The sequence below is a fragment of the Panthera uncia genome, chromosome E1, assembly GCF_023721935.1.
Source record: "Panthera uncia isolate 11264 chromosome E1, Puncia_PCG_1.0, whole genome shotgun sequence".
NCBI lineage: Eukaryota > Metazoa > Chordata > Mammalia > Carnivora > Felidae > Panthera > Panthera uncia.
This window is the reverse complement of record NC_064814.1, coordinates 60,657,160-60,682,000: the sequence shown is the minus strand read 5'-3', so window position 1 is coordinate 60,682,000 and position 24,841 is coordinate 60,657,160. Positions and strand designations below refer to the sequence as shown.

Here is a 24,841-nt window from a genome sequence, read left to right as displayed (position 1 = left end):
TAGCGTCAAATTGATACTGAACTTGCTTTTTTTTTTTTTTTATAATTGTACTGTGAATATATAAGAGAATGTCTTTGTTTTAGGAAATATATCCTGAAGTATTCAAAATTAAAGGCCACACTTCTGCAAGTTAACTGTAAAATGGTTCAGAAAGTGTGCGTGCGTGCACATACCTGTTAGGGAGAGGGAGGGAGGGAATGCTCAAGTCAAAGCAAATGAAACAAAACACTGGCAGTGAATTTGGATAAAAGGTACACAAGAGTTACTTGTATCATTCTTGCAGCTTTTCTGTATGTTTGAAATTAAATCAAAATCAGAAGTTAACCTAAAACACAAAATAACAAGTAACATCATAGATAAAGCTTAAAACCAAAAGCAGTGGTGCAGCGAGCGGAGAGGCTCTGAGTTGGGCAGCAACCCGTCCCAGCTGTCACAGGCAGGGCGGCCTTGTGCACAGAGCTGCGGGGCAGGGCAGTTAACTGGAACAGTGAGCCAGGCCATTTGAAGACGCTAAGAAGAGCAGCTGGAAAGGCACTCGACGAGCTGTATCAGGTATTCAGAGTCACCAAGCAAGTGGACTGTCCCCAGCCTGCTCCAGACTTTGAGGGGCTGAAGGAAGAAAGACAAGCCAGCCGCTCTCCCTTTGCTGCTGAACCTTCCGAACCTTCCTAAACCAGGGAAATACGGTCCCACAAGACAAGCTAACCCTCCACCCCTGGAGGCCTCTGCTCTGGAGCACAAAGGAGCAGCCCATCTGGGAAACTTTCCAGATGAACAGCAGCACAGTTCACCAGTTACTAGTGTAACTCCCGAAACCAGAACTACCCAATCAAGCCAAGGAAAGAAGAGGTCTTTATTTTCCTACCTCAACCAGTATCTATTTACTGAGCATTTTCTACATGCTCTACCCAGAAACAGGTGTCAAGGGGGGACAAAAAAAGTGTAAGTAATGGTCCTTTGAAGGTTTAAAGAAGAAAATAAAAATTAAAAAATAAAAAATAAATAAATAAATAAAAATAATAATAAAAATAAAAATCACTCTAACTCACTCCACAGATACACTCACTGTTAACATTAGTACGTATCCTGAGTTTTCTCCAGACATGTAATTACATCTTATCTTTTGGGATATTATAATACATGGTTTGCTCAGCATGCTCTTTCTGAACCTTTATATTTAGCATTTATACAGTGGGATTGACAGGATTAAGTGAGAACAGGGAAGATAAGGCTTTTAGCACAGTGCCTACCACATGGTAAGCACTCACTAAATAGTAGATATGATTGCCTTTGTATTTTGACTGAGGCTTAACTGCTGTTGTCCTAGAATGCTTAGAAAATAAATAGCAGAAAGTGAAATAAGCCAGACAAAGACATGCAAGGTATCATTTGTTTGTGGAATCTAAAAAAAGAGGCTTAAGTCATAAAAACAGAGGGTAGAATGGTAGTTGCCAGGGGATAAGGGTGGGAGCAATAGGGAGATGTTGGTAAAAGGGTACAAATTTTCAGTTGTAAGACGAATAAGACCTGAGGATCTGTGAACAGCATGGTGACTAGAGTTAATAATACTTTACTGCATAACTGAAATTTGCTAAGAAATGTAGCTTTTAAGCGTTGTCACAGAAAAATATTTGAGGTGATAGATGTTCATTCAATTATGAGAATCCATAATTATAAATCACATTGTATACTTTAAATATATTATAATTTAATTTTTTAAATAAAATTTTTCATGTTTATTTAATTTTGAGAGAGAGAAAGAGAGCGTGATCTGGGGAAGGGCAGAGAGAGGGAGACAGAATCTGAAGCAGGCTCCAGGCTCTGAGCTGTCAGCACAGAGCAGGATGCTGGGCTCAAACTCACAAACTGTGAAATTATGACCTGACCAAAGATGGATGTTTAACTGACAGAGCCACCCAGTCACCCTCAACAAAAAAATTTTTTAATGCTTATTTATTTTTGGGAGAGAGAGGAAGAGAGACAGAATGCCAGCAGGGGAGGGGCAGAGAGAGAGGGGGACACAAATCCAAAGCAGGCTCCAGGCTCTGAAGCTGTCAGCACAGAGCCTGACACAGGGCTTGAACCCACAAACCACAAGATCATGACCTGAGCCGAAGTCGGATGCTTAACCAACTGAGCCACCCAGGCACCACGAAATATATTATAATTTTACTTGTCAACTATACCTCAATAAAGCTGGAAAAAGAAAAACAGAATATATAGAAAATGGGACCTTCTCTTGACTCCCAAATCACATATACTTTCATCTCTAATAATGCTGATGAACGCTATGGTTCATTAACGTTAAGTCCAGGATGTGAAAGTAGGTGGTCATCACATGGAGAGAAGGCTATTCAGAAAGGCTTCCTGGAGAAGGGGGGGGGGGTGCTTACCCAGGTCCCTCAACACCATACAGGATTTAGGGTGGAGGAGAGGAAGGGCCTCTGGATCAAGGAACAATGTAAACAAAGTAAAATGGGACAGATCATAGAGATGGCATAAGGGTGCCCAGCTATGCATCCTGTGTCCTTTTACCAAGGGGCCAAGGCAGACTTTGTCGGCTGCAGAATAAGCCTCACACCAGCTTGTCCATGCTGACCTCCTTTTACAGACTTAAGAAAGAACATCTGGGCTCTATGCCCATGAGGACCCTCAGAGCCAAGATTTATCTCAGGCCAGTCGGCCCTCAGGCTGCTAAGAGAAGGTGCTGGATGGGCCACCCAGTAGAGGGAAGAGGGGAGAGTAAAAGGTCCCAGAGCCTCTAGACAGGTGGCAGGCCCACATGGCCATGCTGAAGGTACCCCAGGTACCTTAGGACTGCACCTCCCATGCTGCCTGCAGGTGAAACTGAAAGTAGGCAAACACAAGAACAAGTGTGCAATCGGGCTGCCCTAGGTTTACCAGCGGCAGTAACTTAGGTAAACTTTCTGCACCTAATTATCATGCTGCACAACAGTCATTATATATGTTATTCAATCTGATCATTAATTGTTTTGTTTGATAATGACTGCACACTCTGGGAGGGTGTAGTCTTGCTCGACCAACAGGACCTTTTGCTTCTCTTACAAATATGAAAGGGGGAGGGAAAGCAGGCTGCCACAGATGCCTCCTCATCAGCACTTTGTGCCAGTCTTCAGGCACACCTTCCTCTCACCTTCTTCAACCTCAGTCCTGCCCTAGAGCCCCTAATCCCCTCCTCTCAACTCAAGGGAGGTCCAACTCTGGCCCCAGGGGCAGGGCCACAGGTGTCTGTTTCATTGCTGGAGCTCCAGAGCCCGGGAAATAACAAGTTCTCAACAAACACTTGTTAAATTAAAAATCCAAAGGTGGGGGAAGGGGGGGGTGCCTGGCTGGCTCAGGCGGAAGAGTATGCGACTCTTCATCTCAGGATCGTAAGTTCAAGCCCCATGCTGGGTGTACAGATTACTTACATAAATAAAAACTTTAAAAAAATCCGAAGGAAAGAAAGCAGGCAGGCAATGATCTCATGCATCCTGCCAACAACGTGGCACCTGTGGACAACAAAAAGTACTCTGCTGTTGACTACTTCAATAGTTTTCTAAACTCAAAACATGATTTAACAATTTGGTTTTTGAAGGAAAGATAGGTACTGGCCTACTTCACTCAGAAGGAAGAATACAGATGGGGCGCCTGGGTGGCTCAGTCAGTTAAGCATCCAACTGTGGCTCAGGCCATGATCTCATGGTTTGTGAGTTCGAGCCCCGCGTCAGGCTCTGTGCTGACAGCTTGGAGCCTGCTTCGGATTCTGTGTCTCCCTCTCTGCCCCTCCCCTGCTTGTGCTCTCTCAAAAATAAATAAATATATTTTAAAAAAGGAAGAGGGGCGCCTGAGTGGCTCAGTTGGTTAAGCGTCCGACTTCGGCTCAGGTCACGATCTCGCGGTATGTTGAGTTCAAGCCCCGCGTCGGGCTCTGTGCTGACTGCTCAAAGCCTGGAGCCTGTTTCAGATTCTGTGTGTCTCCCTCTCTCTCTGACCCTCCCCCATTCATGCTCTGTCTCTCTCTGTCTCAAAAATAAATAAATGTTAAAAAAAAAAAAAATTAAAAAAAAAAAAAAAAAGGAATACGGAGTCCTTAATGTGGACTCAAAGCACCATCTGCACAGATGGGAAGAATGCTCTGAGAAAGGCTCAATTAGCACATTCAACCCATACGAGCAGGGTCCAGGTAGGGCGGCCTGTGTCCATCATGTGGCCTGGTCACTGTTCCTCAAGGGGGTGGCTGGGTAGTACAGCATTCAGAAGCCACCTTGCAATGTCACAAAAAGAATTCACTTCTGAAAAGCTACGTGTCCAAATTTGGTCTGACTGGCCCTCTATGCCTGAATCCTTTTTTCTTTGCAGGATCCCCTGGAATCCCTAGAAAATCAGAGGTCAAATCATAAATGTAGAACCTTTCTAGACTTCAACCTCCCATTATCGAGAAGCTGCCTCACTCCACCAGGAAAAACAACAACAGAAAATATCCCAAAAGATTAACAGTAATCTGTACCAAAATGATAAGTAGCCATAATATGACGTTAGAAAAAAGTCACACAGCCTAATAATACAGGGTTGGACTGCTCAAACAACAGCAAACAATAGAATCCTGGCACAGCTGGGACAAGTTGATAGGCTGCAACCACTATGGAAAAGTCTACATAAACTTGTTTTAAATAAAGGACTCAAAACGCTGACTACAACCATGCACAAAAGTATGTAAGTAAAAAGAGAAAAAGTACTGAAGTATACTGACAGTAACAGGAAAGCTATTTAAGAGTATAAAACACACAATAAATTATATTAAAGAAAAAAGAAAAAAATATAGCTCAACGTACCAGTTCCAATCAAGCTATCAATCAATCAATAAAAACAAAAGAGTATAAAACTTGTTATTTGACTTTTTGGCAAACTGGCTACTTCTTTTATATAAAGTGGCCAAATTCTCTTGAAAAGGGGGAAGAAAGGCAGGGGAGAGAGGAAGAGGGGAAGGGAGAGGGAAGGAGAGAGAGAGACAGAGACAGACAGAGAGAGAGAAAGAGAGAGGAAATGGACCAAGCAAACCAGCTAAGATCCTGCACTACACGAGTCCACAGGAAGTCACCTGGGCCATTACTTTGCTCTTACAAATTTCAGAAAGGTCCACCTGCCCTCTGTGTTTTAATTCCAGAAAACTGTGACCCTCTGTTTATAAAATCTACCTCCATACCTCCGTAACTCCTGTACTACCTATTCACCTGACTGATAAAGGTTTTCACTCCCATATCAGGTCTGATAGAAGCAGCAACAATGTTCCTATCACCAATGTTCCTTCCAGCAAAGATCGTTCCTGTGGACCTGCCCAGGAGTTCCAGAACACTCAGTTCAAAGCCTTTGCTCCTGGTAATTTGCAGGCTCAAGGCACTAGGGCTTTTGAAAGAACTCATGTGTTCAAAGATGTTAAATCCTCCTCCATGGACACACATCCTGCAAACCTCAGGAAGTCAGTAAGTTCAGTGCAATGATACCAGACAGACTACATTATCACTCATTCCCCATTTAGTGATTCAAAAAGGCACAAAAAAGACCTAACCTATAACAATTCTTTTTCATTTTGATTCTTCTTTGCCATGGAAAGCCAAGGAAGAAGGGAGCAGACTGCTGAGCTCAGCCAGCACTAAAGAGCAAGGTGGGGGAAGGGGTAAGAAAACGCACTGCAACCAGCTCCCTGGAATTAGAACAATTCTCCCACCTGACTCTGGAATTGACAGTGACCAGCTACCAGCTACAGATGCCCACAACATGAGCTAGTGTTGTTATTCCCATGCACAGAGAAGGAAACAGCCACAGGGAAAAGGAAAGCGGCTGCTCAGACACCTGTATGGCTCTGCCACAGTTCCCACCCCTCCCCACTAAACAGCTGTGGTTGGGCACCAGGAGTCCCTGCCTGCTTACCAGAAGGCTGTTCCCAGCTCAGTTTACTCCTGTATAGAACTAGCATCACATTAATAAGAGATTATTCTTTGGCTTTCACAAGTGCTGTCATCTTGTTTCCCCAGGTAAACCAGAAGCTTCCTACAAGACAGATCATCAAGACTCCCGTAGGCTCAGTTTCTCAGAGTCCAATGCCACGTTCCAAATCACTTAGAACCCACCCTGGGGAGTCTCCAACCTGAACTACAACTGTTATAGATGCAGAAACAGAATGCCTACTGAGAAAGCTAACTTAAATGGGTGTGGGACAAGAAAATATTGGTTAAATTCTAAAATACCAGGGGCATGGAGTGCCTGGGTGGCTCAGTCAGTTGGGCGTCCGACTTCGGTTCAAGTCATGATCTCACAGCTCGTGAGTTCCAGCCTCGCGTCAGGCTCTGTGCTGATAGCTCAGAACCTGGAGCCTGCTTCAGATTCTGTGCCTCCCTCTCTCTCTGCCCCAACCCACTCTCATTCTGTCTCTCTCTCTCAAAAATAAAAATAAACATTAAAAAAACTTTTTTTAAATACCAGGGGCACCTGGCTGGCTCAGTTGGAAGAGGATGCAACTCCTGACTTTAGGGCTCTGAGTTTCAGCTCCATGTTGGGTTTAGAGATTACTTTAAAAAACTAAATAGATAAAATACCAAATACAATAAAAATTTTAATTAGGAAAAAAATTTTTAATTGGGTATTATGCCTCTAACTGGTATGAAATTTAGTTTTATCTTTCTTCAGATTGCCCTCCTTCTTTCCCTTCCTCTCTCTCTTAGGGTCTGGATTTTCTAACTAAGGATTTGTTTGTATTTCCCATGCCTCAGGCTGGCCAAGACCATTCTCACCCCTTAGGGCCCAGTGAGATTAGCTTCTGCGTTTATCTGGCTGTGTTATGTTTTCTCTGCTGCTCCCCTCCCTACAGGTCTCCCCTGTAGTCCCTGCCCTCAGCTGCTGTCTCCACATCAGAACTGGGCACTGGCTCCCTGCCCCACTCCAACCCCTCCAAACAGGCCTATTTCCACATCCATCCTCCCCTTGCCCAGGGAGGCTGCTCCTCACCCATGTGCCTCTAAGGGCAGGCACTACATTGGACTCTGGTTACTTTTCTTAGCCAGCATTGGAAGAGGACTCTAGTTTCTTTTGTCCAAAGGTCTACCTCTGGTCATTGGTGCAGCTTCTTTTCTGCAGCCCATGGTTTTCTGTGTGTGTGTGTGTGTGTGTGTGTGTGTGTGTCTTCCACTCTTTGGTTTCAATAAATACCTTTCAATTATATACATCTTCGTCTATGATCCCACCTCACCCACTTACATATTTTGACATTTAGGAGGGTCACAGTTCAAAAATAATGTATTACCTCTTACAGAAACCATGTACATTGTGTGCCCCATAAATGATTCTAGATAAACACAGAATACAAGAATCCCAGACTCTCTTTCCTGGATTAGAAGATCTGTTCCTCCTTTATATGCTCTAAAGGCTTTTCACCTTTGAGAGAATACCTGTTTTTTTTTAATTTTTCTTTTTAATGTTTATTTATTTTTGAAGGAGGGAGGGAGAGGGGGAGGGAGAGAGAGGGAGAGAGGGAGAGAGGGAGAGAGAGAGAGAATAAGCGGGGGAGGGGCAGAGAGAGAGAGAGGGAGACATAGAATCTGAAGCAGGCTCCAGGCTCTGAGCTGTTGGCACAGAGCCCAATGCGGGGCTCGAACCCATGAGCTAGGAGATCATGATCTGAGCCGAAGTCAGACACTTAACCAAACGAGCCACCCAGGCACCCTAGTCACCCAGGCACCTGGAGAATACCTGTTTCCATTTAACAATACCATAATCAGGGGCGCCTGGGTGGCTCAGTCAGTTAAGCCTCGGACTTCAATTGAGGCTATGATCTCATGGTTCGTGAGTTTGAGCCCCATGCTGGGCTCTGTGCTAACAGCTCAGAACCTGGAGCCTGCTTCGGATTCTGTGTTTCCCTCTCTCTGCCTGCCCCTGCCATTCCTGCGCACCCCACCCCCCCGCCCATCCTGCTCACACTCTGTCTCTCTCAAAAGTAAATAAACATTTAAAAATTTTGAAAAACAACACCATAATCAGGCCAAGTTAATTCTTTTTTTTCTTTTTCTTTTTTTTTTGAGAGAGGGAGAGGGGGAGGGGCAAAGAGCGAGGGAGAGAGAATCCCAAGCAGGCTCCGTGTTGTCAGTGTGGAGCCCTATGAGAGGCTCAATCCTACAAACTGTAAGATCAATGACCAGAGCCGAAATCAAGAGTGGGACGCTTAACCGACTGAGCCACCCAGGCTCCCCAGGCCAAGTCAATTCTTTTTTTTTTTTTTTTCAACGTTTTTTTTTTTAATTTATTTTTGGGACAGAGAGAGACAGAGCATGAACAGGGGAGGGGCAGAGAGAGAGGGAGACACAGAATCGGAAACAGGCTCCAGGCTCCGAGCCATCAGCCCAGAGTCTGACGCGTGGCTCGAACTCACGGACCGCGAGATCGTGACCTGGCTGAAGTCGGACGCTTAACCGACTGCGCCACCCAGGCGCCCCAAGTCAATTCTTAATGGCTCCACAAAGTCCCATCAGGCCTCAGGAGACATACATCAACTGGTTGTTTACCCAAAAGTTATTTTCGGGGGGGAAAAAATTCTTTTCTGGATACGTGCTACGTAAATAGAGTAAATTCTAACATCCTACTTACAAACCCTATACGTGATCTGGGAACAAAGAACCGCAGAGCTACTATGCAGGGCAGAAACCGGGCGCAGGAAGGCATAAATCTCTTCAGAGCCTCCAAATCTAGCTCTACATTTTTCACCTGCAGGAATGAATACCTGCCCAGTGTCCCATACCACAAGACTATTTGGAGGATCAAGTAAGATAATGACCATGAAACCACTTCCTAACAAGTGTTACAAAAGGAACTGAGAAGGGACTCAGAACTGTTTACCAGCTGGTCTGCGTGGAGACACTCCCAGTGAGCTTTTCAAACCTCATCAGGACACCAGGAAACTCTCAACAGGGGGAAGAAGCCCTGTTCCTGGATGTGGTGTGGAGAATTTGTTTTCCTTAATACTGTTTGAAATCCAGCCCCTCACCAAGCACCAGTTTTGCAGGCCACTCAGGAAATGGACAGGCAGAGAAGTGCCATCTGCCTCAGGTCAACAGCCACTTAACTGGCTCTGCTTTGCTCCCAGACCTCAGGGAGGCTAGAATGCAAGTGGGGCCTCCCCAAAACTCTGAGGAAACCAGGTTGTCTAGGTCAACAGCTTCTGAGTTTATACAATACATGGCCTGAGGTCTCCTCTGAACCCTGGCGCTGCCACTGCTCAGGAAATCTTACACACAACCTTCATCCTTTTCACTTTAATCACTGGGTGAATTCAATCCCACAGTTCACTGACTGGATGACTATTAACCTCTTGATAAAGAGCAGTTTCAGACAAAGAATCCTGGAAAAGTAGAGACTCTAGGGACACAAAATTCTTGCATCAGATTTATTAAACACCCATTTTTTGCACATCTGGACAATAAGCAACCAGAATGCAATACAACTACTAATTAGTCCAAGAGTACCGGCCTCTTAGTAACCCCAACAACTGACATCGCTCAGAAGTCCAAGACTGCTCTGCAGGCTTTCTTTTTACCGAGGACAGGGGTGTGCTCATCTGTAGCATGTCCAAATGCAAGAGAGCAAGCATTCAAAGCAGACACCAGGAAGGACACCTGAAGCACTGAAAAGAGCTCAGAGTACGGGCCAGGAGTCTACTGTTGATGCTGCCAAAGTCCTGGTAAAGAGACTCCCTACTACAAATGAAACAAATTAAGACTTGCCCTGTTCTGAGTGTCTCCTCACCTCATATGAGACACCAGATCTCAGGGATGAGAGGAAGAAGACCCTTTCCCATAAGAGGCATCTGGGGTGGGATCAGAAGCCCTGACTGAATTCTGAAATGGGTAGGACCACATTTTGTAAGAATAAAGCCCAGGCATCAGACATCCCACAAGGGCTGGTGTTAACAGAGGAAATGTTGACATGACCATGGGTCACCCCTAGGTACTATCAAGTGAAAATGATTCTAACTTTGGAACAATCTTGAAAGCATGTGTCCTGTGACTTAAGTAGAGTCATCATATTCCCTTTCACTCAGGTGCAACAGTTGTCACATGTGGCTTCAGCTTCTCTCGTGGATGAGGACTGTGAACAGCATTTGGGGGTGGAGGCAGACAGTGGCTCAACAGGGTGCATTCTGCTGGATCCCCCTTTTGGAGAACCTAGAAGTGCTACCAGCTTCCAGATGTATCCCTCTCTACAAACAGACTCAACAGAACCTCAAAAGCACCCCTTGAGTGCTTCAAAACCTCAAAAAGCACAGAAGGTCCTTGAGTTCACCCTGGGAGGGTGATACAGACAAAGCACCAGACTGAAGTCTAACACACCTGGGCACACCAGGCTAAGTCACTTCCAAGCAGGGTCCAATTGACCATGAAGGAATGAAGAGTGAGAGATTTAAGTGATATGTCCAACGTCATTTAGAAAGTTAATAGTGGAGTTGGGACCAAGCCGGAGTCCTTCTGAATGCAAGGTCATTCGTCCTATGTCCCAGCTAACATGCATGTGAAATCAGTATGATGTCACCACAGACTACTAACAAATGGAAAATGAGGCTGTACTATACTGCATTTATGTGTGCAGTGGAGGGGTTTTCTAAACCACTGATTGTCATTTGGGTTTTTGTTTTTTGTTTTTGTTTTTGTTTTTAGTATGAAACATTAGCTCAATCCTATGATTTCTGAGAAGTAAATGCCCAGGCTCCCACTGGAAGCTTCAGAAGCTGCTGCTGCCCATCCTACAACACTTACCTTGGCTCACTCAGATTACAGGCAACCCGAGAAGATTGTTCCCTGGCGAGCCCTGCTTTTAATGGACCAGCAGGGCAGGCCAAGACTGGAGACAGCTGGTCCCAGAGGGGAAGACGGCACCTCCACCTCTCAGGGCATGGAGGGAACCAGCCAGACTTGCCAGGCCCAGCTGGACAATGAAGCCAGGCATCCCTGCACCAAGAAGAGGTCACAGTAAGGTCTGCACATCTCTATAGCACCCATCGCCATGGTAACTACAAAAAAACAGGAGATCTGGTTTCAAGAATCTATAAGTGTGTCCTCCATGTGTTGTGTTTAAAATCTATTCAGTCCCATCTTTGTCTACTGAAAATATATGTCTACTTGAAAAAAGTAGTGCAATGGATAGAACTGTGTCAACATAAACTTCATATAAGATTAGCAGCTCCATAGGCCAAGGTATTGGTCAATCTAACAAGGTGGCTCCTATAATCTCACTTTGGACCTATAAGGGATAGGTCCAGAGGCAAGTATTATTCCCAGGCTTTTTCACAATGACTGTCTAGATTCTGACAGCAGGGGAAGAGGTGGGTGGGTGGAGTGGCGGGCAAGGAAGCAAGCCCAGACTCAGAATTGCTAACTCCAAGAGGCTGGTTCCATCCTACAAAGGCTTGGTCTATGGCAGCAGGGAACCAGCAACAGTGGCTACTAGGACTTTCTCAGAGTAAGGAGTTCAGCTTTCCCAGCAGGCCCTACCTCCACTGGTAGAAGGGTAAGGGGTACAGACCAGTCAGCCTGCTGCTGCCTACTCTGGCTCCCTGTATTAGTGAACAAGGTGACAAGAGCTCCTTGGAATGGAGGCTCTAGTTATTTTCCTCTCTCAGTATATCTAGCCTCATTTGTACACGAATGACAAAGTCCCATAAGAGTAGCCAGGGGCCAGAGTACGGAGAAAACATGTTGTAAGTAATGTGAAATTACCACAGTTAGTTTTAACAGTGGCCCTCTCGTCTATTCTAAAAAATCTCTCAGAATAAGAGCCAATTTACAGGGATAATCCTTAAAAGGCAAGACAGTCATAAACTTTACTGTAACCTCAAAACCATGCTCTTTTATTTTTCTTTAGTTTTTAAAATGTTTATTATTCATCTTTGAGAGATAAAGCACAGGCAAGGGAGGGACAGAGAGAGAGGTAGACAGAATCCGAAGCAGACTCCAGGCTCTAAGCCGTCACCACAGAACTGAACACGGGGCTCAAACCCATGAACCTTGAGATCACAACCTGAGCCGAAGTCGGACGCTTACCCGACTGAACCACCCAGGCACCCCAAAACCATGCTTTTTTAAAAGGCAGAAAAATCAAAGTGATACAGGGTGTTACTTAGCAAAATGCCCTTAAACTCTAGATATTCCAGCTGTTCAACGAAGCCTTTTAGCATAGAGGGGAAAAAGTAACAGATCATCATGCATTAATTACTCTGCCTGATCTGTGAAATTTCTACAACCATGAGGTTTCTTTTCCTCATTAGTATGAAGTTCCCAGGACACGATCTCTCCATGCAACAGTTGTGGCAATAACTCAATGTCTGCATAAATGCCATATGTGCCTGTTAATTCTTTTCTTTTTATTCAAGTATAGTTGACATACAATATTGTGTTAGTTTCAGGTACAACACAGGGATTCAACATTTATATACATTACAAAATGATCACCTTGTTAAGTGTAGTTACCATCTGTCACCATACAAAGTTATTACAATGTTACTGACTATAATTCATAAACTATACTGTACATTCCTATGACTTACTTATTTTATAACTGGAAATTGGTACTGCTTAATCCCCTTCACCTATTTCACCCATCCCATCTCCCCCTTCCCTCTTACAATCATTAGTTTGTTCTCTGTATTTACAAGCCTGTTTCTGTTTTATTAGTTTTGTTTTTCAGATTCTACATATAAGTGAAATCATACATTATTTGTCTTTCTCTGCCTTATTTATTTCACTTAGTATAATACCCTCTGGGCCCATCCATGTTGATACTATTAATTTAGACACAAATGTAAGTATCTGTATCTCAGTATACATCCTATGACATGGAGACTGAATGCCTCCACCTGAAAGTTTCTATAAGATGGGTTCAACACATCTAATAGCAGACATATCCATACAAGTCCTTTCTACACAGCACAATGCTAGTATGCTGACATGACATAGAAGGAGGTGAGGCAATGGCTGAATTGCATGATCTGCAGAGTTGACCTGTAGCAGGCACCTAACAAATGTTAACCTGAACTGAGCTCAGCCAAGAAAGAATACACTGGCACACAAGCCAAAAGGTAGAGTAGGGATATGGTTAAGGCACAGGCTCAGGGAGCCTGGGTGGCTCAATCGGTTAAAGCATCAGACTTCAGCTTACGGCATGATCTCATGGTTTGCGGGTTCGAGCCCCGCATCAGGCTCTATAATGACAGCTCAGAGCCTGGAGCTTGCTTCACATTCTGTGTCTCCCTCTCTCTCTGCCCCTCCCCACATGCACTCTGTCTCTCAAAAATAAATAAACATTTAAAAAATATTAAAAAAAAATAGGGGCGCCTGGGTGGCTCACTCAGTTAAGCGTCCGATTTTGGCTCAGGTCATGATCTCATGGTCCGTGAGTTCAAGCCCCGCGTCAGGCTCTGTGCTGCCAGCTTGGGGCCTGGAGCCTGCTTCGGATTCTGTGTCTCCCTCTCTCTGACTCTACCCCATTCATGCTCTCTCTCTGTCTCAAAAATAAATAAGCGTTAAAAATAATAAATAAATAAATAAATAAATAAATAAATGGCACAGGTTCTAGTCAGGCACAACTGAGAGCAAACCCTGGTTCTGCCACATACCAGCTGGGTGGCCTTGGACCAGGTACTTAACTTCTCGGAGGGTCAGTTTCTTTATCTGATAGTAATAACAACTATGCAAGGTATGTAATGAGAATTAAATAAGTTACTTATAGAACTGCGACATATCGTATAGCATTGATTAACAAACTGAAGAAAGGGCCACTTAAAGTTAACACATGTTCCCATATACTTTTACACAAGAAATGGAAATACCCCTGTCTGTGAAAACCCTTACAGGCAACGTCAAATCTGTACTGGGGTCACAGACTTTGAGTTGAAGGCTCACTGTGAAGAACCTCTGTTTTCATTCTGACAACACTAGATACCAAGAAAGGAACAGAAAAATCTTGGAATTTCTAGCAAAATAAACTTTGCAAAGGCTCTAAAAGAAGATGATCACCTAAGTTCAAACTCTTTCAGGGACACTCTGAACATGAGTTAGATAAAGGCCCCTTCATGCTGTGGAGGGTCAGGATGGAGGCCAAGGGCATGTTATTGTTTTATTTCTTTAGAGTAGCTCATCACTATAAATAAAGGTTTAGATAACTGAAAAATTTGCTTGACTCTGTAATCAATCTGATTTGCACTTATATCTTATGACACTCAATCCCCAACCCAATGGTTCTCAGCTTGGGGACCATTTTGGCAACGCCTCCCCACCGCCTGCTCTGCCCAGGATTGCCCAGGGGTTATCCGGAAATGTCTGGAGACACGTTTGATTATCATAAGTGGGAAGGGGAGGGGGTTTGGCCACTCAACTGGTACCTAGTGGGTAGAGGCCAGGGATGCTGCTCAACATCCTGCAATGCACAGAAAGCACAAACACAAGTACATTCATGCACACGTGTGTACACATACGCACACACCCACCACCACTACAAACTGTTATCCAGCCCAAAATGTCAACAGCACCAAGGCTGAGGAACTCTGCTTGAATCTCAGAAGCAGTGCTAAGGTCATTCAAGAAAGGACATGCATCTAATACTCTTCCTGTCCCTTCAGTAGTTTACAGAGACATATGAGATTCTGGCACTATGCTTCACACTGTTTGTCACACCTTTATCAAATATCCTTTACAGAGATTTCTGGGGAAACTGAATTTCGACCAGAAAACAGAAGAGGCTGTTACCAAATGGGGCAACTTGGCACTGTCCACAGATCACAATGAAAGGGGTCACAGTACCTTCCTGGGAATAGGACTGATTTGTATTTGGATCACTAGGAGGCAAAACCTTTAAAGCTCTGTAACAAAGCCAGGCAGAGGTGAAGCCCCTGAAAGAAATGTGTTTACTGACTTCTTTGTGGAATGGAACAAAAAACTGGAAGAAATCTAATGACTGTTTAGCGGTCTGGTGTGTGACTGACAAGTAAGCTAGGAATCAGGAGAACTAAAGTTCTACGACCAAGCCCACACTGGCTAACTACATTTTATGACTTCCCTAGAACTCCAACATCCTCATTTATAAAATGAGAGGCATTCCTCAGGAAGCTGCAGGGAGGATGGCATTTAACATGAGGCATAGCAGGAAAAGCTGTGGGCTTCCCCCATCTGTTTCAGCTGGAGCAACTCCCCTATTCCTTGCTATACTTCCTCCCAAAATGGGGTTGTGCTACTTCTAAAAATAAGGCCTAGAAAACAACGAACTTGATCATCTTGGAGGCCTGATATTATATTAACAGCGATCTAACCAAGCCTTTTACAATCTACCATAGCACTTGTATCCCATGACAGTATTTATTTATTTCCATTCCAGATTATAGTTTATTTATCTTTCCCTCCTACCACCCAACACAGGGCACCCAATCAGGGTTTGCTGAGTCAATGAATGATTTCCAGAATTTGAGGTATTCTCAAAATCAAGATTATTCTCAAAGAGCGGATGACAAATACGACAGTTAAAAATGAAGCCTGGAAATAAGAAAAATGGCTGGTGAGTAAGCATTTTTGAGCAGTGTTTTTACTGGAGAAATTTCTACTGATGGTGAGAGATGAGAATGGCCATGTGGGGAGACCAAGCATATAATACTTTGTGCTCAAATAATAGTTTCAGGGTGCCTGGGTGGCTCAGTCGGTTGAGCATCTGACTTCGGCTCAGGTCATGATCTCACAGTTCTTGAGTTCGAGCCCTGCGTCGGGCTCTGTGCTGACAGCTCAGAGCCTGGAGCCTGCTTCAGATTCTGTGTCCCCCTCTCTCTCTGCTCCACCCCTGCTTGTGCTCTGTGTCTCTCCGTCTTTCAAAAATGAAAAAACATTAAAAAATTTTTTTTAAATTAAAAAAATAATAATAGTTTCACGTTTGAAGGAGAAATGCTGGGTTTGCACTGGTTTCGAAGTGGCTTCCTTACATGCCACAGATACAGATACTGAGAACACACCTTTTAGATTTTGTTTTAAGGACTGTGAAAGCCTGACTGGGAGCAGAGCACTTGGCCTTACTGCACCACCCCCTCCCCCACCTTCTTTTTAAAGAAATGATAGGCAAAATTTTAACAGTCAAGGTAACAAACACTTGCCAGCACTCCACCACCCCAGGCAAGCACAAACTACCTGAAACTTCCTGATGTCTACCTCCATATAAAAACGCTTTATTCCTCCAGCTGGCTTTAGAGAGAAGGGATGCACAGGACCATTTTCTTCATGTCTGTTACTCCAGCAAAGCGGCCAACCTAAAGAAGGCAATAGCTGTACAACCTCCTAATAAGCCCATATCCTGTTTCTAAGCACATTTTGGAGGAAATACACCAAGGAATTAGGTTATCATTATTGCCAGGGCATAAAGCAAAATGCTACAGGGATCACAACTTACTGAAAAAACAACAGCAGCAGTTTGCCACTATAAAACTGAGTAAGTTCCTCTTCCATGAGGCAGCCCCCAAAACTACATGAGTTAAAGATACATGAAGTAGGTGCCTATAATTCTGAAGAGTTCCCAAGAACTGGTCAAACATCACTGTCTCTATTAATCATTATCAAAAAGAAATTCAAATAGCCCAGAACATCCACTGTTGCCCAAGGACATGATTAGGCAATAATGAAGGAATAACTTTAAGGTTAAAGAGGTAGGCAAGATAGGGAGGGCAAATGTTCAACAGCTTATAGGCCAGGAAAGGCAGGGACTGTGGGCTCCTCGGCTCTAAGAGGTATCTCAACCCTTTTTCGAAACCAAACCCTACACAAAAGGCCAATATGTAAAGCAAGTACTGTATAGTGAATGGAGCATCCACAGTTAAAGTGGTGGTGCAGGGTGCCTGGCTGGCTCAGTAGGTAGACCATGCAACTCCGGATTTCCAGGTCATGAGTTCAAGGCCCACGTTGGGTGCAGAGCTTACTGAATTTAAATAAATAAAAAATAAAGCCTTGATAGCGGCTTTGGTGGCAGGTACTCAGGAGCTCAGCTCCTCCATCATCCTTAGGAATTCTGAGCTCAGCCTAGTTTGCCGGCTGTGGTCTAGGGCAACTAGGTCACTTGCTTTGAAACAGACAGCTTCCATTTCCTGCTACGTGTGCTAAGTGACAGTGGCTCTTGGACAGTCTCTTAGGCTGTGTGTGTCCAAGCAACAGAAGGAAACTGGCCCTGGATTAGCCACTGTTCTCAGAGCTGCCCATGGCTTTCTGACTGCTGGGCCAGGGCTCCGTATACTCTTTCACACCTTGTTTCCAACAGTCCAGCAGCTTCTTGAAACATTTTGACATTCCCAAAAACCTGTGGTTTCTGTGTCTTCAATTCACTCCATCCCCAATACTCTTACTTAATTGTACCTCTGTATCAGCTACACTTGACTGTAAGGTCTCTGAGGCCAGACTTGGAGTCTCAACCACACTAGAAAGTGAGAGTGCTTAGCTGCCCTGTTCCTGGGAACCAGTGAGAACTCACTGTCCTTTGCATGTGCACTCTTGCAAGTCCCATGACAGTTGGTATTTAGTTAATGTCTGTTTGTTTACAAAGGAATCCTATAGTTTGTCTCTAATTTTCCACCCAACTACTTCCTCATCTGAAGACAGAAATTCAGAGACATGTACTTCTAAAGATGGGTAGGAAGGGTATTTGCCAGAATAGAAAAATCAGTAACTTTTTTGGTTGCAAATCCCTTTGAGAATCAGATGACAGCTTCAAATCCTCCAGGACAAATGCATATAAAAAATGTGGCCAATGCCATTCCAGAGCAACCACAAGCCCCTGAAGTTTACCCATGGACCCAGAATTCAGGTTAAGAATCCCTACTCTAGTAGAGTCTCTTTATGAGAGACATTCCCTTTGTGAGTAATGTTTTTAAAGAAACCCTGAATAGTTATTAAAGAGGGGTTTCCCCTCTCTTTAGTTCCCTTCTTTTCTGTTCGAATTCTTTTACCTAACCCCAATGGGTTCAGTTCAAGTTCTCCTGTCTTTTCTCTTTCTCAGCCCTTCACTTCCCTGACCTCTCAAAATACTGTGTGCAAGAGACTATCATAAACCTTACAATTTTACAGTTTTGAGTCTCCCCAAGGTGACAGCCAACTCCATGTGAACAAGGACTATGCTGGGTTTGTTGCTGTTTTGCACACCCCCTCAGTGCCAATTCTCTGTACACCACAGAGGCAATACATACTGCCAAAGAGGCAGATGCCACTGCTTCTTTGCCCTTCTACCTTAGGCATTTGCACCTGAACGTTAACTTCTTTAAAACTGGACATATGCCCTGGAAAAGCCAAATATAAAAGCAAGAAAGAATAACCTGATCACCCCCACTCTTCTCCTTTCAGGTCCTCTAGTATGACTCCACAAACACAAAAAGCAGGACAAATATGACACTGAATACAGACACCTGTAAATTTTGCTGAGGTTGTCAAAAACACAAGTGTGTGGTACAGGAATGGAGTGTTTTAAAAGTTACTTTCCAAGGGCTCCTGGCTGGCTCAGTCGGTGGAGCATGTGACTCTTGATCTCGGGGTTTTGAGTTTGAGACCCACACTGGGTGTAGAGATTACTCAGAAGATTAAAAAAAAAAATCTAAAAAAATGTTTAAAAGTTATTTCCTAATTAGTGAGACACCTATTACTAAACAAAGAGAAATCCTGACTCTCCCCTTGCCTTCCTGTGGAAAACCAAGGGAGTGAAGGTCAATGACAACTCACTACAACTGCCTTCAAATACTACCTAGATTCCTCTCCCAACCCAAACACAATTCTGCTCACCAATTCTTTCCCTTCACCTGCCCACCCTCCTCCAGCCTGTCCTGGAAATAATTCCAGGTGACAAGAGCTCCTCTGCAGCAGCGTGTAGTGGTCCTGCTATAGAGAAGAGCAGATCCAATAACTAAGGAAAGGGATGGCTACACTTGGGCAAGTGACACACCACAGCATCATCACCAAACATTTATAATGCTCATGGGCTCTGTGATTTAAGACCTTAAGAGGCCTTAAGGCCCTGTTTTGAACTTTAAGTACCTTTCAATCAAGAAAGAGAAAGAAGATAACACAAGGTGTACCACAGTATAAACATTAATTGTACAGTGCAGACAACAGTGCTAAAGACTGAGCCTTAGGCGGAGCCTAAGGGTGGCTAAGTCTGTCAAGTGTCTGACTTCGGCTCACGCCATGATCTCATGTTTCATGAATTAGAGCCCAGCATTGGGCTCTGCACTGACAGTGCTGAGTCTGCTTGGAATTCGCTCTCTCTCCCTCCCTCCTCTCTGCTCCTCCCCAACTTGAGCTCTCTCTCAAAAAAAAAAAAACAAAAAACAAAAAACAAAACAAAACCTGAACCTTATGTTCCACATTTTCCAGGACAGTTCTGCTTCAAATCAAATATCCTGTCTCATCAGTTCCTTTAGTACTTTAGTGCACCTGTATGGTCAGACTATGGGTCCCAGTGTTTGGCATAAAAAATCTGCCCATCGTAGCAAGTGATGAGGCAGGCCAATCAATCAGGTTAGCAAAAACATAATGGCAGATTGTTTAAATCATGCCAGTGCCTTCCCACAGCCCTCAGGTAATTGTGGCATTGACCCACAGAACAAGACCGTGAAACTTGAGTCTTCTGAGACTGAGAAAGCTCATCAGGAGAAAGGCAGGACACTGGGAGTACTTACAAAAAGTCAGGCACGCAGGGTGCGAGACACCTGTCTCTGTTATGCCATTCTTCTCCAAAGCCCTTTTAAAGTTACTGAGAACTATGACAATAATTAGGCCTATGATACTCCTGGGAAAGAAACAAATCTGTTCGTGTGACAAAAATTAATTTTTCCCCTAAGCAGAGAGAAGAGACTACTTGCTTGGCCTCTGGCATACAAGCTGACAGCAGTTATCGCCAGGCAACAATTAGCCCTTTCTTTCCTCTTCTGCCGTCCCCTTCCTCATGTACCCCATTCACTTACTTCTCTACCCTCTTGCCAGTCCATTCCCACTTCTGTCCAGCCTGTGTTTGTGACAGGGGGCCCTAAACAAGAATCACATGAAAAACCTTAAAAAGCACAGATTCCCGGGCCCCCAAACTTACCCAAATAGAAAAGTGTGAAAACCCCTGCCCTAGATTCCATAAGCAGCATTCAAGGCACAAAAGGTATTTTAACATATTAACCTTAACTTCATTAAGTATTAACCCCATTTTTCAGACACAAAAACTACAGTTCAAATGATTTAAATGTTTTTCTCATGGTCAAAAATATATCATCACAATTTCCTTTTTTGGGAGAAACAAACCATTTATTTTTCACTCTAATACAAATGAATATGTATGTATTTGGATACATACATGTACATGCAAAACAAAATTGTCTAATTTTGAACAGCTGTGAGTGAAAAAGATTGTTACCAATTGATTAGCTTAATTTTGTGCTTAACAATTCAATCACTTTTTTTTTTTTTCTTTAAGTAAGCTCTAAGCCCAACATGGGCCTGGAGCTCACAACCCCAAGATCAAGAATCATGTGCTCTACTGACTGAGCCAGCCAGGCACCCCAACAATTCAACCACTCTGAAGTACAAACAGTCAGTCAGTCTATCTGTGTATGTTCATAGAGGCATTCAAACACACATCTGAAAAAAGAACCTTCCTCAACATCACATCATTAAACAGCAAGAATACATGCACTCTGATGAAAATCCTACTCCACAAATGGACTAGACAACTCTTGGATAACTATTACAATATCTGCTTAAAGAAATCTATCACAAAGACAAAGCCATGTTTGATAAAAAAGCCTTTGAAAATTATATCAAAGCAATAAGAAAAAACCTGTTCACTGATAAGAGCCTTATGAATTTAATTGCTATTTTGAAATGCTGAGTTCAGAGTTTAGAATATTGCTTTGCCAGGTCTGAATACAGATGCGTTGATATGACGACCCAGAAAGCATTGTTGGCTCCATTTCAGTCCTCCATGATTGCGATTTGGATGTAGTTCTCTGATGGGCTGTTTGTAAATGGATTCCCTTTACAATAGGTGTACACCTTTAAATTATCTATAGTGAACTCCAATAACCAGTGTTATTCTTAAATGGAAACACAATGGTCATTCAGAAAAGATTTCTTGCAATATATATAAATAAATGTAACCACATATTCATAAATACACATAACGTTGCTAGGCCAGATCATCAGCTATGGGCTGCTGTAGTTCAACACTGTGTCAAATTTATTAGAAATTTAGAAACGAAATTTCTGAGGGACCTAGCTGCCTTGTTAGTTGGCTTTAAAATGTGTAATACAATGGGAGACATCTCATGGTAAATAAACTCAGTCAATATAAAGAAGTAAGCCAGGGACGCCTGGGTGGCTCAGTGGGTTAAGCGTCTGATTTCGGCTCAGGTCATGATCTTGGGGTTTGTGACTTTGGGCCCTGTGTCAGGCTCTGTGCTGATAGCTCAGAGCCTGGAGCCTGCTTTGGATTCTGTGTCTCCCTCTCTCTGCCCCTCCTACACTCGCACTCTGTTTCCCTTTCTCAAAAATAAACATTAAAAAAATTAAAAAAAAAAAAAAAAAAAAAGTAAACCATACGGTGAACAATATTACAGGGCACCTGAGTGATCACCAGAGTGAAATATCTTCCAGCATTTAAAAAAAAAGGAAAGACATTGGTACAAGCAATTAACTGTTCCAATTAAAAATTCCCCCTCCCTTCCTCCTTTCCCTCCTCCTCCTCCTCTCTCTCTCTCTCTCCCTCTCTTCCTTCCTCCGTCTCTCCCTTCCTACTTTTCCCTCCTTCCCAAAAGCTAATCACTAATGGCACTGCTTCTGAGTACTGCAAAAATATCCTGAGAAATTATTCAGATTACAAAAGACAAAGCTTTCATCTTATGTTTTTGCACAAACCTAACAGATACATTTAGTTAAAAACCACATAACTCACACTGTGTTGAACACAAAAGAAGATGTGATCCAGAGCTCTTAATTCTCTCATTGACTACTGTAAGAAAAAAATATTGGGGGGCGTCCAGCTGGCTCAGTTGCAAGAGCGAGCACTCTTTATCTCGGGGCTGTGTGTTCCAGCCTGACAATGGGTGTAGAGATAACTTAAAAATAAAATCTTTACCAAAAAAAAAAAATTGCATTAAATGTCTATTTATAACTTTCTAGTTAACTGTGGCCAATAACATACCAGTAGGTAATTTATAATTTTTCATCTCTTTTCTCTCCAAGGAGTTACAAGCTGAATTCTAAACTTATTATAAATACACAATTCCAATTTTCTTTTTTTTTTTTTAATTTTTTTTTTTTAACGTTTATTTATTTTTGAGACAGAGAGAGACAGAGCATGAACAGGGGAGGGGCAGAGAGGGAGGGAGACACAGAATTGGAAGCAGGCTCCAGGCTCTGAGCTATCAGCTCAGAGCCCGACGTGGGGTTCGAACTCACGGACCGTGAGATCATGACCTGAGCTGAAGTCGGACGCCCAACCGACTGAGCCACCCAGGCGCCCCCACAATTCCAATTTTCAAAAGTATCTTTCTCCTAAGGAGTGATATTCTAGTTTTTGGTACAATACTGATGCAGAGTTCAACTGTCCTATGAAGAGAGTCAGCTATAAAAGGAAACCAGGGGCACCTGAGTGGCTCCGTCGGTTAAGCGTTTGACTCTGGATTTTGGCTCAGGTCATGATCTCCACGTTGTGGAGCCCAGCTTGGGATTCTCTATCTCCCTCACTCTCTGCTCCTACTCTCCTCAAAATAAATAAACATTAAAAAAAAAAAAAAAAAGGGAAACCAAAAAAATCAAGGTAGCCCAAAGGCCCCAGCTGTCCAGTTATACATTTCAACAGACTTAATAAGGGGCCAGCTAAAGGCAATGAATGCCATCTTCTCCTGAGGCAATGTCCTTTCTAGGGTAGCTCCTACTCCTGACTCTGGTGACACAGCATCTCACCTTACTGACCCAAGCAATAGAAAAATGCAAAGCAACTAAGACAAAAAGAGAACCACAGATTTTCCTCCTCACATTCCGAGTTAAATGGGGTTATTTAGTGAGTGTTTCCAAGGCCCCTCTAATTTCCACACCCTCACCAGTGTTTCGCCTTAAGGTACTGTATTTGAAAGTTTTTCCAATGTCACCACGTAAACTTTTAAATGCCCAAATGAGCTATGAGCTTCTGGAAAGCTTGTGATGTTTTGTCTTGTGATGATTTTGAAGGAGAGAGAGAGAGAAAGAAAGAGAGAAGGGGGGGGGGGGAGAGGGAGAGAAAGAAAGAAAGAAAGAAAGAAAGGAAGAAAGAAAGAAAGAAAGAAAGAAAGAAAGGGAGGGAGGGAGGAAGGAAGGAAGGATGGACGGAAGGACATGCACGCGCGCACACACACACACACACACGCACACACACCTGGGTGGCTCAGTCAGTTAAGCGTCTGGTTTCGGCTCAGGTCATGATCTCACAGTTTGTGGATTCGAGCCCCACATCGTGCTCTGTGCTGATGGCTCAGAGCCTGGAGCCTGCTTCGGACTCTGTCTCTCTCTCTCTCGCTCTCTCTCTCTCTTCTCTCTCTCTTCTCTCTCTCTCTGCCCCTCCCCCGCTCACGCTCGCATGTGCGCGCTCTCTCAAGAGTAAACATTAAAAAAAATTAAAAAATAAATAAAAGAAAGCAAGAAAGATCCTAAGGAATAAAGCATATATTGGGGCGCCTGGGTGGCTTAGTCGGTTGAGTGTCCGACTTCAGCTAGGGTTGTGATCTCATGGTTCCTGGGTTCGAGCCCCACGTTGTGCTCTGTGCTGGCAGCTCAGAGCCTGGATCCTGCTTCGGATTCTCTGTCTCCCTCTCTCTCTGCCCCTCCCCATTAGCGCTCTCTCTGTGTCTCTCAGAAGTGAATAAATGTTAAAAAAAATTTTTTTTTAGGGGCGCCTGGGTGGCTCAGTTGGTTATGTGTCTGACTCTTGGTTTCGGCTCAGGTCATGGTCTCACGGTTCATGGGTTCAGGCCCCACATCCGGCTGTGTGCTGACAGTGCAGAGCCTGCTTGGGATTCTCCCTCTCCCTCTCTCTCTGCCCCTCTCTGACTCGCTCCGTCTCTCTCTCAAAAATAAATTAAAAAAAATTTTTTTTAAGTTTTTTTAAAGAATAAAGCATAGATTTACTAATGTGTATTCTTTAATCCACTCTTTGCAAAAGAAAAACTAACATTTTTATTACTGGAGTTAAAATTTTAATCGAAACACACTGGTTGGGGCGTCTGAGTGGCTCAGTCACTTGAGTGTCTGACTTCCATTCAGGTCATGATCTCACGGTTGGGGAGTTCAAGCCCCACATGTGGAGCTCACTGCTGTCAGTGCTGAGCCTGCTTGGCATCTTCTGTCCCCCTGTCTCTCTGCCCTTCCTCCTCTCACGCTTTCTCGAGGTGTGCTCTCTCTCTCTCTCTCAAAACTAAATAAATATTAGAACAAAACAAAACAAACGAAAAAAACACAGTAACACCATACCAGAAACTCAAATACACAAAACCACTAAGCTCCTCTTTCCTTCTACTTGGAATGACAGTTAACAGGGAGAGGGAAGAGAGTTTAAATGACATAACCCAACCTCTACAACACTATTTAGGAAAGAGCGTCAGATCTTGTAGGCAAGACGACCAGGATCAAGCCCATGTGTGCATCGTGTCAGTTGTGCGATGCAAGTGAAGTCACTTAACCAGTTTCATCACTAATTCCATTTTATAAGTGAAAAACCTATCAATTCGCAAGGTTTTGGAAGGGGATGACAGTAAACAGCAGAGCCTTATACGGGGCTG

General features: G+C 43.7%; 1 protein-coding gene across 2 annotated transcripts in view; it reads right to left on the bottom strand.

The window, feature by feature from the left end:
* The window catches only part of HMOX2 (heme oxygenase 2), a 30,313-nt gene that overhangs the window by 4,376 nt on the left and 1,096 nt on the right, over nt 1-24,841 (bottom strand). The window contains exon 1 of one of the 2 annotated variants that reach the window (XM_049637436.1): nt 10,800-11,121. The exons of the other annotated variant lie outside the window; for it this stretch is intronic. The gene's annotated coding sequence lies outside the window, so the exon portion shown is untranslated. Of the gene's footprint in view, nt 1-10,799; nt 11,122-24,841 lie in introns of those variants that run through there. 2 annotated transcript variants of the gene reach the window in all.